Source organism: Chelonia mydas, chromosome 4, assembly GCF_015237465.2.
Source record: "Chelonia mydas isolate rCheMyd1 chromosome 4, rCheMyd1.pri.v2, whole genome shotgun sequence".
In the NCBI taxonomy this organism is placed as follows: domain Eukaryota; kingdom Metazoa; phylum Chordata; order Testudines; family Cheloniidae; genus Chelonia; species Chelonia mydas.
This window is the reverse complement of record NC_057852.1, coordinates 82842617-82847800: the sequence shown is the minus strand read 5'-3', so window position 1 is coordinate 82847800 and position 5184 is coordinate 82842617. Positions and strand designations below refer to the sequence as shown.

General features: G+C 45.0%; 1 long non-coding RNA gene across 1 annotated transcript; it reads right to left on the bottom strand.

Moving 5' to 3' along the window:
* Window positions 1-278: 278 nt before the first annotated feature.
* Window positions 279-4820, bottom strand: LOC122465501. Its single transcript, XR_006290410.1, has 4 exons — window positions 4773-4820; window positions 3659-3712; window positions 2890-2983; window positions 279-497 (listed from the first exon to the last, which is right to left on the bottom strand). It is a non-coding gene; the product is annotated as an uncharacterized LOC122465501 (long non-coding RNA).
* Window positions 4821-5184: the final 364 nt, after the last annotated feature.

The window sequence follows — 5184 nt, the reverse complement described above, 5'->3', positions numbered from 1 at the left end:
CATTAAAGGTTTGAAAGCTGAGTATGTGTGTTGGGGGAGGCAGGGGGGACAAACTCGATAGAGTTTTGAGAGACCAGACAGTAATATTTGAAGTATAACTTCCTTTTTTCTTTCCTTCCCCCCCCCCCCCCCCCGCGCCCCCCGGGGCTTACAAATGGTTGGTTATCATTGAGGAATGAAGTATTTTTGCATTCAGTTCTATGCTTCATGGGAGACTAGGAGGAAATACATATACTATTCATCACTGAGTGGTGCCAGTTCCTTATATGATCTGTGTGTTTGTCTACTTGTCTTCCACTATAGGAAATTAAAACACACTATTTTTTTTTTTTTTTTTTTACTGTTTTTCCTACAAGTCACCTCTCAGTCAAAGGTGTATACATGGTTTTCCACACATGCTAGTGTTGAGCTGAAGAGAATTCATTTCATTCTTTAATTCAGTCTCCTAAGGAAGATGAAGATTTCATTGGGGAAGAGGTAATATAGTCATTTATCCACTGAAAAGACAAAACATTAGTCAGTACTTTGAGCACAGAAGACAGTTTGGCTTTTTTGGTTGGTTTTTGTTTAGCACTGAATTAGTGATACAAAATTGTCCATCAATGGCTATTAACTCAGATGGACAGAGATGGTGACCCTAGCCTCTGTTTGCCAGAAGCTGGGAATGGGCAACAGGGGACTGATCACTTGGTGATTACCGGTTCTGTTCATTCTCTCTGGGGCACCTGGCATTGGCCACTGTCGGAAAACAGGATACCGAGCTAGATGGACCTTTGGTCTAACCCAGTATGGCTGTTCTTATGTTCTAAAACAACAATCACTAATACCTATTTGACTAAAAAACTACAAATTCACTTAAATTATCTTTACAACCCCTTTTATTCCCTGTTTAGGAATATTAGCATGAGTAAAATTTTGTTGAAGAGAATGCTAATGGTTAGGGGAATGTACAGTATTGCAAATTCTTGTGCAAACACGTAATTTCACAAATTTTCATACTGGAAGTGTGCACACTGCCATTTGGTAGGGCTCACAAGGAGAGCTGTGTGAACAACTTCCGCCCCCTCCCACACACTCGTTTGGAGGCTGAACCAGAAAAAACTGAAGAAAAATCAGTTCAGGTCAACCAGAAATAAAAAATAAACCCATGTTTCCAAAATGAAAAGTCAAAATGTTTTGTCTTGGAAATGTTAAAAATGAACCACTTTGACACTTCCAATTTCTTTTATTTCAGAAAAAAATTGCTGACACCACTGGGAATTCGTGAACTGTTTTGGTGGACCCAATTTTTTTGTCAAATAAGTGATTACACACACAAAAATTCACCCATTTCAAATCACAAGGGATTTTGTGCTTGTTAGAATAGACAGGAAAAGCTTCATGAGAAGAGTTCAGTTAACCCACTATCACAGTGCTGTCTGTCCCAATCAGAACATGTCTGTTGTTGTGCTCCTTTAGGCAGAGGAAGAGGAGGAAAACTGCCTGTACTTCCAGAGTAATGAAGTGCAAAGGTCTCTCCATTTGTGAATGTTTCTCCTGTGCCCCTTTGAGAAGCCAATGTCCCCTATTCCCTCAGCCATGCAGCTGGCATTTGCTGAGATGTGAAGCTATGTGGGTTCCTTCCAACTGGTTTGCCCAAACCAACTACCTGCAAAGAAACTTCTTCATGGCCTTAAGATCTGGATTAGTCCCAAGACCTACCTGACACTTGGAGGATCTCTATAAGGAAGTGTTGAAATGTTTGGTAGTGTGGATGTGGGACTAGACTGTGACATGAAACCAGAAGTCTTAGGGACACACAAGACTCAGACAGAGATATTGTAGCTGCCTTAGGTTCAGCTCATAGTAGATCCAAGTTTTCTGATCTTTGCAAGGGATGGAATGATTTTCTCTTCTGCAGTGTCTGTCTGTACCCTGGTGTATGAGGGCTTGTCTATATTTGAAACGCTACTGCGGTGCAGCTGCAGATGTGCCGCTGTAGCTCTTCAGTGTAGACATTACATACACAGATGGGGAAGAGGGTTCTCCCATCAGTAATCCACCTCCCCAAGTGGCAGACAGAAGAATTCTTCCACTGACCTAGCACAATCTACATGGAGAATTAGGTTGGCTTAACTACATTGCTGGGAGGGGAGGGGGATTTTTCACACCCTTGAGCTATGTGGCTGGGTCGATCTAATTTTCTAGTATAGACCAGCCCTCCATCTCTGAAGGGATTAAGTAGTTACCCCTGTTCATGAACAGACTAAAGTGCCAAGAAATTGCAGGGAAGCAAGCATGGAAGCATTTTTCTCAAATAAGTCCTGGCCTTCTGAAGGGTCATAGCAAATTACAAATAATTTCTTCCATGAATTTATCACACAGATTGTTTATGAGCGGTCTGTATGCATATCTCATTCATCAGATGCTTTTAAATGAACACATTTATAAGAATCTACACTGCCTTGTGTCATTATTTACGCTCTTTCCTCTGTAATGGGTTGGAGATGGACCCTTTCACTATCTGTACTAGTGTTAAGCAGGGCTGTGTTATTGCCCCAATCCTTTTTTCCAATCTATCTTGCCATGATCTTGATTCTTATCCATGACCACCTTTCTTCTGGACTGGAGACTGTGTAGTGCATGAATGGCCAGCTGTTCAACCTATGGTGTCTTCATTCTAAAACTAAGGTCTGTTTTTACAGACCTTCAGTACGTTGACCACTGTGCTATCCTTGTGCATACCAAAGCTAACTTGTAATCCACCCTAGATCTTTTCTCAGGGGCCTATCATAGCCTGGGACTTTCCCTCAACATTGGGAAGACTAAGGGGTTCCACCAGCCTTCCCCCACACAAGTTGTCCCTGTTTCCCCATGAACCCCTTGGAAAACATTGAGCATTTCCCTTACCTCCCCCAGATATGCAGTCTTGATTGAACATGGGATCCATTGTGCCAGTGCATCCGTCAGAATGTTGCTTTGTTGTGTCTTTATTGGCAGAGATCTGTGGATGGAAAATAAGATCCTGGTCTACAGTACAGTAGTCATTCCCACTCTTCTTTATGGGTGCAAGACACAGATTACATAGAATCATAGAAGATTAGGGTTGGAAGAGGCCTCAGGTGGTCATCTAGTCCAACCCCCTGCTCAAAGCAGGACCAACACCAACTAAATCATCCCAGCCAGGGCTTTGTCAAGCCAGGCCTTAAAAACCTCTAAGGATGGAGATTCCACCACCTCCCTAGGTAACCCATTCCAGTGCTTCACCACCCTCCTAGTGAAAAGGTTTTTCCTAATTTCCAACCTAGACTCTCCCACTGAAACTTGAGACCATTGCTCCTTGTTCTGTCATCTGCCACCACTGAGAACAGCTGAGCTCCATCATCTTTGGAACCCCCCTTCAGGTAGTTGAAGGCTGCTATCAAATTCCCCCCTCACTCGTCTCTTCTGCAGACTAAATAAGCCCAGTTCCCTCAGCCTCTCCTCATAAGTCATGTGCCCCAGCCCCCTAATCATTTTTGTTGCCCTCTGCTGGACTCTTTCCAATTTGTCCACATCCTTTCTGTAATGGGGGGGGGGGCACAAAACTGAATGAAATACTCCAGATGTGGCCTAACCAATGCCAAATAGAGAGGAATAATCACTTCCCTCGATCTGCTGACAATGCTCCTACACATACCGAAGTCGTCTTAAGCATCTGGAGTGGTGCAATCAGTGCTTCCTTAGGAAGAGTCTATATCAGATGGGAAGATAGTCATACCAGTGCCGGCATTCCCTCTACAGCTAACATCACCAATGTTGAGGTGCAGATTATGAAGCATCAACTTCGCTGGGCTGGCCATTGTGTGCGGATAGCCGATACTCATCTTTCAAAGTAAGGCCTCTTTTCTCAAATTAGTCCTGGTAAGAGGACTCTTCGGGGACAGAGGAAGCACTACAAGGACACCCTGAAAAGTATATCTGAAGAAGGGAGGCATTGACCCCATAAATTGGAAAGAGCTGTCAGGCAACAGACTGCAATGGAATCACATCGTGCATCAAGCCTCAGCCCATTTTGAAGAGAATTGCCTTCTCAAGAGGCTGAGAAATGGCAGAGGAGAAAGGAAAGGGTACAGCATCCCAGCCAGCAGTTGTGCTCTCTCCAAGCAATAACCTGTCACATATGTGGAAAAACCTGTAAAACATTGGGATCCTCAGTCATCTTTTCTCATCACTGACTTTTCTCCCCCAGAAGACATCATCCTTATATTGAGGGATAGCCACATGAGAGCAAAGTAGCTGTAATATGTGACCATTGTCATACTGTGCTGTGTTGCACTCACATGCACAGGCATAAATGACAAAGCAAGGAACAAGGCAATAGATAATCAGACTTCAAGTCTCTTCACAGTGTGACAAAGCTCCAAGCCTGTATTGGTGGATCCCATGCTTCCAGGCAGATTCAGTGGCCTCAGAAGCTCTCTAAGACCCTCAATATGACCTCCCTTTCCTAGTATAGCAGCAAAGGTCACAGCTTATTGAGCTACTTTCATCACAGGCCAGTATGGAAGGTGGAATACCCACAGTCTCTGTTGCTCCTTAGAGCTTAGTAGGCTCAGTTTGGCCTCCTGCCTGGAAGAAAGTCCACTTCCCCTCTCGAGGGGATCTCTGTAGAACCCAGGCCACCCTCAACTCCAGGTTCCAGGGACCCTAATGATAGCAGCTGTTGGCAGTTTTTCCCCTTCACCAATGACACTGCTTTGATTCCCTGGGCCACTTGCCCATGGTCCCCTTTCCCAAAGCTTCACCCTTACCTCAGGATTCAGCAATGCTTCCTCTCCTCCAGCTCTCTTCACCTGAGCTTCTCAAGAGAAGAGCTGGAAAGGAGAGCTTTTAAGCAGTATGAGTAGGACCTTAATTGGTCCCAGCTGTCTCCATTAGCCTAACAACCTTATCTTGTTCAATTGGCATCAGGTGTCTTGATTGGCCTGGCGCAGCCTTTGTTTGGCTATCCAGGGAACAGGGACCTGCTCATTCTAAGGCTGATATACCTGCCTCCACCACTCTCCTGTAGCACTCTGGCCTGGAGGGAGAGGGCTGCTGCTGTTTCTTCTTCTAGGCCCTAGGCTCTCGCTGTTGTTGCTGCTCCCCCCTGGCTGGGCTAGACACCACCACCCCTTCTCTGCTACCTGGTTGCTGGCCAGCTACTGGAGCCCCCCCGCCACC